A 10,387-nucleotide genomic window follows, 5' to 3' on the forward strand; every position below is an offset into this window, starting at 1 on the left:
TGTAATCTGATTCATTATGATTGTTTTGTTTCATGTCTCTTTATATTCATGTAGCCTGGGGGCCATGTAATCTGATTCATTATGATTGTTTTGTCTCATGTCTCTTTATATTCATGTAGCCTGGGGGCCATGTAATCTGATTCATTATGATTGTTTTGTCTCATGTCTCTTTATATTCATTTAGTCTGGGGGCCATGTAATCTGATTCATTATGATTGTTTTGTCTCATGTCTCTTTATATTCATGTAGCTTGGGGGCCATGTAATCTGATTCATTATGATTGTTGTCACGACTTCTGCCGAAGTCGTTGCCTCTCCTTGTCCGGGCGGTGTTCGGCGGTCGACTTCACCGGTCTTCTAGTCATCATCGATCCATTTTTCATTTTCCATTGGTTTTGTCTTGTCTTCCCACACACCTATTGTCAATCCCATTCATTACCTGTTGTGTATTTAACCCTCTGTTTCCCTTCATGTGTTTGTCAGAGATTGTTCTTTGTCAAGTGTTGTGTCTCCTGTGATGTCTTCGTTATGTCGATGTATTCACTTTTGGAGCTGTTTGGCTGTTCGTTCGTTTTGATGTACGTTCCTGTTCGTGAGTTTACGTTTGTTGATGTGAGTTTATGTTCAGGTTCCGTTGTACGTCGTTTTCTTATTTTGTAGTTTGTTAAAGTGTTTTCGTGTCGTCAGTTTTCGTTATAAATAAAGATGGCATATTTCCCTAACTCCGCATATTGGTCAGAAGATCCTTCTCTCCTCACCTCGTCCGAGGATGAGGAAAGCGACACCCATTACAGAATCACCCACACCCAAACAGTGAGAAATGCCCTACCTAAATATGACTCTTGATTAGAGGAAAATGCAAACCACCTGCCTCTAATCAAGAGCCATACCAGGCAAACCGAAACCAACATAGAAACAGATAACATAGACTGCCCACCCAAAACACATGCCCTGACCATAAACACATAAAAACTAACATAAATAGGTCAGGACTGTTACAGTACCCCCCCCCCAAGGTGCGAACACCGGGCGCACCAGCACAAAGTCCAGGGGAGGGTCCGGGTGGGCAGTTGACCACGGTGGTGGTTCCGGTTCCGGACGCTGTCCCCATACCACCATAGTCACTCCCCTCTTCTGTCTACCCCTACCACTGACCACCCAAACATTACCTTCCCCTAAATAATCAGCTAGCACCGGAACAAGGGGCAGCATCGGGACAAGGGGTAGCACCGGGACAAGGGGCAGCACAAAAACAAGGGGCAGCACCAGGATAAGGACCATCACCGGAATAAGGGGCAGCACCGGGACAAGGGGCAGCACCGGGACAAGGGGCAGCACCGGGACAAGGGGCAGCACCGGGACAAGGGGCAGCACCGGGACAAGGGGCAGCACCGGGACAAGGGGCAGCACCGGGACAAGGGGCAGCACCGGGACAAGGGGCAACACCGGGACAAGGGGCAGATCCCGGCTGAAGGACTCTGGCAGGTCCTGTTTGGACGGCTCTGGCAGGTCCATGCTGGCTGACGGCTCTCGACGCTCATGGCAGACTGACGGCTCTCTACGCTCATGGCAGGCTGACGGCTCTCGACGCTCATGGCAGGCTGACGGCTCTCGACGCTCATGGCAGTCTGACGGCTCTGGCTGCTCATGGCTCTCTGACGGCTCTGGCTGCTCATGGCTCTCTGACGGCTCTGGCTGCTCATGGCTCGCTGGCGGCTCTGGCAGATCCTGTCTGATTGGCGGCTCTGGCAGATCCTGTCTGGTTGGCGGCTCTGGCAGATCCTGTCTGGTTGGCGGCTCTGGCAGATCCTGTCTGGTTGGCGGCTCTGGCAGATCCTGTCTGGCGGGCGGCTCTAGCGGCTCCTGTCTGGCTGACGGCTCTAGCGGCTCCTGTCTGGCGGATGGCTCTGTAGGCTCATGGCAGACGGGCGGCTTTGCAGGCTCATGGCAGACGGGCGGCTTTGCAGGCTCCTGGCAGACGGATGACTCAGATGGCGCTGGGGAGACGGATGGCTCAGATGGCGCTGGGGAGACGGATGGCTCAGATGGCGCTGGGGAGACGGATGGCTCAGATGGCGCTGGGGAGACGGATGGCTCAGATGGCGCTGGGGAGACGGATGGCTCAGATGGCGCTGGGGAGACGGATGGCTCTGGCCGGATACGGCGCACTGTAGACCTGGTGCGTGGTGCCGGAACTGGAGGCACCGGGCTAATGATAAGCACCTTCCTACTAGTGCGTGGAGCAGAGACAGGGCACACTGAACTCTCAAAGCGTACTCTATACCTGGTGCGTGGTACCGGCACTGGTGGCACCTGGCTGAGGGCACGCACCTCAGGACTAGTACGGGGAGAAGTGACAGTGTGTACAGGACTTGGGAGACGCACAGGTGGCTTAGTGCGTGGGGCCGGAACTGGAGGCACCGAACTGGATACACGCACTATAGGGAGAGTGCGTGGAGGAGGAACAGGGCTCTGGAAATGCACTGGTAGCCTAGTGCGTAATATAGGCACTGTAGGTACTAGGCTGGGGCGGGGAGGTGGCGCCGGAAATACCGGACCGTGCAGGCGTACTGGCTCTCTTGAGCATTGAGCCTGCCCAACCTTACCTGGTTGAATGCTCCCGGTCGCCCGCCCAGTACGGGGAGGTGGAATAACCCGCACCGGGCTGTGTAGGCGAACCGGGGAAACCATGCGTAAGGCAGGTGCCATGTATGCCGGCCCGAGGAGACGCACTGGAGACCAGACGCGTTGAGCCGGGCCGGGCCTGGCTCAATGCCCAATCTAGCCCTACCAGTGCGGGGAGGTGGAATAACCCGCACTGGGCTATGCACACGTACAGGAGACACCGTGCGCTCTACTGCGTAACACGGTGTCTGCCCGTACTCCCGCTCTCCACGGTTAGCCTGGGAAGTGGGCGCAGGTCTCCTACCTGCCCTTGGCCCACTACCCTTTAGTCCCCCCCCAAGAAATTTTTGGGAGTTACTCACGGGCTTTTCGGGCTTCCGTGCAAGACGAGTCCCCTCATAATTCCGGTTACGAGCTTGATTCTCCGGCTTCCATCCACGTCTCCTAGCTGCCTCCTCATACCAGCGCTCCTGGGCTGTGGCTGCCTCACTCTTCTCACGAGAGCAGCGATATTCTCCAGTTTGCGCCCAGGGTCCTCTACCGTCCAAGATCTCCTCCCAAGTCCAGAAATCCTTATTGCTCCGTCGAGCATTCCCATACCGCTTGGTCTCTGTATTTTGGTGGGTGATTCTGTAATAGCTGTCGCTCTCCTCATCCTCAGATGAGGTGAGGAGAGAAGGATCTTCGGACCAAAATGCGGAGTCAGGGAAATAAGCCATTTTTATTACAAATACGACGTAGACTAAACAAAACAAAACACTTTCAAAACTTACAAAATAACAAAACGACGTTGACGCAACCTGAACATAAACTTACATAGACAAACGTAAACTCACGAACAGGAACGGACATCGAAACATACGAACAGCCAAACAGCTCCAAAAGTGAATACATCGAAACAACACGAAGACATCACAACAGCCAAACAGTCCCGTTTGTGAATATATATCGAACAACACGAAGACATCACAGGAGACAATCACCCACAAACACACAGTGATAATGCCCTACCTAAATATGACTCTTGATTAGAGGAAAATGCAAACCACCTGCCTCTAATCAAGAGCCATACCAGGCAAACCGAAACCAACATAGAAACAGGTAACATAGACTGCCCACCCAAAACACATGCCCTGACCATAAACACATAAAAACTAACATAAATAGGTCAGGACTGTTACAATTGTTTTGTCTCATGTCTCTTTATATTCATGTAGCCTGGGGGCCATGTAATCTGATTCATTATGATTGTTTTGTCTCATGTCTCTTTATATTCATATAGCCTGGGGGTCATGTAATCTGATTCATTATGATTGTTTTGTCTCATGTCTCTTTATATTCATGTAGCCTGGGGGAAATGTAGCTGTATTGAAATGACCTTGTTTTATAACCTGCTTTGTTGCTCAGTGGTACTTCAGTTGTCCTGGCCCGCCCAATTCTTCCACACAGTAATGCTCCAGCATCCACTCAGAGCTTATGCATCTAATGCATTCCTCAGATACTGCAGAGTTGTTCAGCAAGTCCCTGAGATCGTCATGTTCAACCACATTTATTAGTTTATTTGTCAGATGAAAGCTGAGGGGATCACTGTAGTGTCATAATGCATCAACAATGGTTCTGTGGTCCTCAACAATGTTATTCTGTACCGTAGCTGGGATGCAGTGTTCTTTCATGATTTACTAAATAAAAAGACAGACATTGTTTTAGAGACATTTAATTAGCTGCTCAGTCTTGATCTCTGTGGCTTGAACATATTCAGCCTCTGGCAGACTCTCTACATCGCTCATGTCACCTTCAATGGGATCAGTCCCAGTCTCAAATTCATCATGAGGACAATTCTCATCTAAGTTGTCTCTGAAAAGCTCTCTGTGGTTTTGGTAGATGTGTGACCGATAGGTGCTGAAAAATCTATTTGTTTTCCCACACCCATTAACTCCACAGGTTATTAGAACATGTGGTTCATGCTGGTGATAGAGGACAATATGTGTGAGTCGTCTGGACACAGAGAAAGTTTGCTCGTTGCAAAGTAGACAATTGAATAGAGTTGGCATTCTTCAGAAAGATTGTGAACCTTGGAATCATGGGATGGAATCATGGAGATCATTGGTACTCAGCAACTTGCAGACATCATCAAGGGACCAGTCTTCCACAGCCGCACTCAAATTCAAGTTGACACTAAAAGCCTAAAGTGAAATGTATTAGTGTTGAGTCTAAAACAAAACCTATGCCGCATTTTCCAGACAACCACCTTTCCTCCTATTTTGTATTTATGGTTGTTCCATAACGAAGCAGAGCGTGTCAGGAAAGGTGAAGATGTCTGTCTCTAATTTATCTGACACCATATTTCTTAGTATGGGACATTATAGGATTCTGCAGTCCCACATTTAAGTGTTGACTCAGATAATATGATGCTCCAAATGGGGCATTAAGTTCTTCTTCCATGTCGACCCAAATTGTCCTATTAGAGTTGTCAATAAAAAGCCTAGTTGGGCAGTTATAAAGTCTTCTTGATATAATTACATGTTAGGGAGCTTTAATCCTCCCTTCTAAGTATTTGCCTGTAAACTAGCTTGGTTCATCATTGCCCTTTTAATAGTCCAGATGAATCATGTTGTCTCTGGTGTTAAAGGTGTAGGCAGGTTATGGGCAGTGGAAACATGAATCATGTTGTCTCTGGTGTTAAAGGTGTAGGCAGGTATGGACAGTGGAAACATGAACCATGTTGTCTCTGGTGTTAAAGGTGTAGGCAGCTATGGACAGTGGAAACATGAATCATGTTGTCTCTGGTGTTAAAGGTGTAGGCAGCTATGGACAGTGGAAACATGAATCATGATGTCTCTGGTGTTAAAGGTGTAGGCAGGTATGGACAGTGGAAACATGAATCATGTTGTCTCTGGTGTTAAAGGTGTAGGCAGGTATGGACAGTGGAAACATGAATCATGTTGTCTCTGGTGTTAAAGGTGTAGGCAGGTATGGACAGTGGGAACATTAATCATGTTGTCTCTGGTGTTAAAGGTGTAGGCAGCTATGGACAGTGGAAACATGAATCATGTTGTCTCTGGTGTTAAAGGTGTAGGCAGCTATGGACAGTGGAAACATGAATCATGTTGTCTCTGGTGTTAAAGGTGTAGGCAGGTATGGACAGTGGAAACATGAATCATGATGTCTCTGGTGTTAAAGGTGTAGGCAGGTATGGACAGTGGAAACATGAATCATGTTGTCTCTGGTGTTGAAGGTGGAGGCAGGTATGGACAGTGGTAACATGAATCATGTTGTCTCTGGTGTTAAAGGTGGAGGCAGGTATGGACAGTGGAAACATGAATCATGTTGTCTTTGGTGTTAAAGGTGTAGGCAGGTATGGACAGTGGAAACATGAATCATGTTGTCTCTGGTGTTAAAGGTGGAGGCAGGTATGGACAGTGGAAACATGAATCATGTTGTCTCTGGTGTTAAAGGTGTAGGCAGGTATGGACAGTGGAAACATGAATCATGTTGTCTCTGGTGTTAAAGGTGTAGGCAGCTATGGGCAGTGGAAACATGAATCATGTTGTCTCTGGTGTTAAAGTTGTAGGCAGGTATGGACAGTGGGAACATGAATCATGTTGTCTCTGGTGTTAAAGGTGGAGGCAGGTATGGACAGTGGAAACATGAATCATGGTGTCTCTGGTGTTAAAGGTGTAGGCAGGTATGGACAGTGGAAACATGAATCATGATGTCTCTGGTGTTAAAGGTGTAGGCAGGTATGGACAGTGGAAACATGAATCATGTTGTCTCTGCTGTTAAAGGTGTAGTCAGCTATGGACAGTGGAAACATGAATCATGATGTCTCTGGTGTTAAAGATGTAGGCAGGTATGGACAGTGGAAACATTAATCATGTTGTCTCTGGTGTTAAAGGTGGAGGCAGGTATGGACAGTGGAAACATGAATCATGTTGTCTCTGGTGTTAAAGGTGTAGGCAGGTATGGACAGTGGAAACATGAATCATGTTGTCTCTGGTGTTAAATGTGTAGGCAGGTTTGGACAGTGGAAACATGAATCATGTTGTCTCTGGTGTTAAAGGTGTAGGCAGGTATGGACAGTGGAAACATGAATCATGTTGTCTATGGTGTTAAAGGTGTAGGCAGGTATGGACAGTGGAAACATGAATCATGATGTCTCTGGTGTTAAAGGTGGAGGCAGGTATGGACAGTGGAAACATGAATCATGTTGTCTCTGGTGTTAAAGGTGTAGGCAGGTATGGACAGTGGAAACATGAATCATGTTGTCTCTGGTGTTAAAGGTGTAGGCAGCTATGGGCAGTGGAAACATGAATCATGTTGTCTCTGGTGTTAAAGTTGTAGGCAGGTATGGACAGTGGGAACATGAATCATGTTGTCTCTGGTGTTAAAGGTGGAGGCAGGTATGGACAGTGGAAACATGAATCATGGTGTCTCTGGTGTTAAAGGTGTAGGCAGGTATGGACAGTGGAAACATGAATCATGATGTCTCTGGTGTTAAAGGTGTAGGCAGGTATGGACAGTGGAAACATGAATCATGTTGTCTCTGCTGTTAAAGGTGTAGTCAGCTATGGACAGTGGAAACATGAATCATGATGTCTCTGGTGTTAAAGATGTAGGCAGGTATGGACAGTGGAAACATTAATCATGTTGTCTCTGGTGTTAAAGGTGGAGGCAGGTATGGACAGTGGAAACATGAATCATGTTGTCTCTGGTGTTAAAGGTGTAGGCAGGTATGGACAGTGGAAACATGAATCATGTTGTCTCTGGTGTTAAATGTGTAGGCAGGTTTGGACAGTGGAAACATGAATCATGTTGTCTCTGGTGTTAAAGGTGTAGGCAGGTATGGACAGTGGAAACATGAATCATGTTGTCTATGGTGTTAAAGGTGTAGGCAGGTATGGACAGTGGAAACATGAATCATGATGTCTCTGGTGTTAAAGGTGTAGGCAGGTATGGACAGTGGAAACATGAATCGTGTTGTCTATGGTGTTAAAGGTGTAGGCAGATATGGACAGTGGAAACATGAATCATGTTGTCTCTGGTGTTAAAGGTGTAGGCAGGTTTGGACAGTGGAAACATGAATCATGTTGTCTGGTGTTAAAGGTGTAGGCAGGTATGGACAGTGGAAACATGAATCATGATGTCTCTGGTGTTAAAGGTGGAGGCAGGTATGGACAGTGGAAACATGAATCATGATGTCTCTGGTGTTAAAGGTGTAGGCAGGTATGGACAGTGGAAACATGAATCATGATGTCTCTGGTGTTAAAGGTGTAGGCAGGTATGGACAGTGGAAACATGCTGATGATCCTCCTTGAGGACGGTCATAGACTGATAGTCAACATACCTAGTTATCTACCTCTCATGTGAGCAGATCTCACTCCCAGACTGATAGTCAACATACCAAGTTATCTACCTCTGATGTGAGCAGATCTCACTCCCAGACTGTAACTGATAGTCAACACATCTAGTTATCTACCTCTGATGTGAGTAGATCTCACTCCCAGACTGATAGTCAACATACCTAGTTATCTACCTCTGATGTGAGCAGGTCTCACTCCCAGACTGTAACTGATAGTCAACATACCTAGTTATCTACCTCTGATGTGAGCAGATCTCACTCCCAGACTGTAACTGATAGTCAACATACCTAGTTATCTACCTCTGATGTGAGCAGATCTCACTCCCAGACTGTAACTGATAGTCGACATACCTAGTTATCTACCTCTGATGTGAGCAGATCTCACTCCCAGACTGTAACTGATAGTCAACACATCTAGTTATCTACCTCTGATGTGAGTAGATCTCACTCCCAGACTGATAGTCAACATACCTAGTTATCTACCTCTGATGTGAGCAGGTCTCACTCCCAGACTGATAGTCAACATACCTAGTTATCTACCTCTGATGTGAGCAGGTCTCACTCCCAGACTGTAACTGATAGTCAACAAACCTAGTTATCTACCTCTGATGTGAGCAGATCTCACTCCCAGACTGATAGTCAACATACCTAGTTATCTACCTCTGATGTGAGCAGGTCTCACTCCCAGACTGATAGTCAACATACCTAGTTATCTACCTCTGATGTGAGCAGGTCTCACTCCCAGACTGTAACTGATAGTCAACATACCTAGTTATCTACCTCTGATGTGAGCAGATCTCACTCCCAGACTGTAACTGATAGTCAACATACCTAGTTATCTACCTCTGATGTGAGCAGATCTCACTCCCAGACTGTAACTGATAGTCGACATACCTAGTTATCTACCTCTGATGTGAGCAGATCTCACTCCCAGACTGATAGTCAACATACCTAGTTATCTACCTCTGATGTGAGCAGATCTCACTCCCAGACTGTAACTGATAGTCAACACATCTAGTTATCTACCTCTGATGTGAGTAGATCTCACTCCCAGACTGATAGTCAACATACCTAGTTATCTACCTCTGATGTGAGCAGGTCTCACTCCCAGACTGATAGTCAACATACCTAGTTATCTACCTCTGATGTGAGCAGGTCTCACTCCCAGACTGATAATCAACATACCTAGTTATCTACCTCTGATGTGAGTAGATCTCACTCCCAGACTGTAACTGATAGTCAACATACCTAGTTATCTACCTCTGTTGTGAGCAGATCTCACTCCCAGACTGTAACTGATAGTCAACATACCTAGTTATCTACCTCTGATGTGAGCAGGTCTCACTCCCAGACTGATAGTCAACATACCTAGTTATCTACCTCTGATGTGAGCAGGTCTCACTCCCAGACTGATAGTCAACATACCTAGTTATCTACCTCTGATGTGAGCAGGTCTCACTCCCAGACTGTAACTGATAGTCAACATACCTAGTTATCTACCTCTGATGTGAGCAGATCTCACTCCCAGACTGTAACTGATAGTCAACATACCTAGTTATCTACCTCTGATGTGAGCAGATCTCACTCCCAGACTGATAGTCAACATACCTAGTTATCTACCTCTGATTTGAGCAGATCTCACTCCCAGACTGATAGTCAACATACCTAGTTATCTACCTCTGATGTGAGCAGGTCTCACTCCCAGACTGATAGTCAACATACCTAGTTATCTACCTCTGATGTGAGCAGGTCTCACTCCCAGACTGTAACTGATAGTCAACATACCTAGTTATCTACCTCTGATGTGAGCAGGTCTCACTCCCAGACTGTAACTGATAGTCAACATACCTAGTTATCTACCTCTGATGTGAGCAGATCTCACTCCCAGACTGTAACTGATAGTCAACATACCTAGTTATCTACCTCTGATGTGAGCAGATCTCACTCCCAGACTGTAACTGATAGTCAACATACCTAGTTATCTTCCTCTGATGTGAGCAGATCTCACTCCCAGACTGACTGATAGTCAACATACCTAGTTATCTACCTCTGATCTGATCAGATCTCACTCCCAGACTGTAACTGATAGTCAACATACCTAGTTATCTACCTCTGATGTGAGCAGGTCTCACTCCCAGACTGTAACTGATAGTCAACATACCTAGTTATCTACCTCTGATGTGAGCAGATCTCACTCCCAGACTGTAACTGATAGTCAACATACCTAGTTATCTACCTCTGATGTGAGCAGGTCTCACTCCCAGACTGTAACTGATAGTCAACATACCTAGTTATCTACCTCTGATGTGAGCAGGTCTCACTCCCAGACTGTAACTGATAGTCAACATACCTAGTTATCTACCTCTGATGTGAGCAGATCTCACTCCCAGACTGTAACTGATAG

This window comes from Salvelinus fontinalis, chromosome 37 (assembly GCF_029448725.1).
Source record: "Salvelinus fontinalis isolate EN_2023a chromosome 37, ASM2944872v1, whole genome shotgun sequence".
NCBI lineage: Eukaryota > Metazoa > Chordata > Actinopteri > Salmoniformes > Salmonidae > Salvelinus > Salvelinus fontinalis.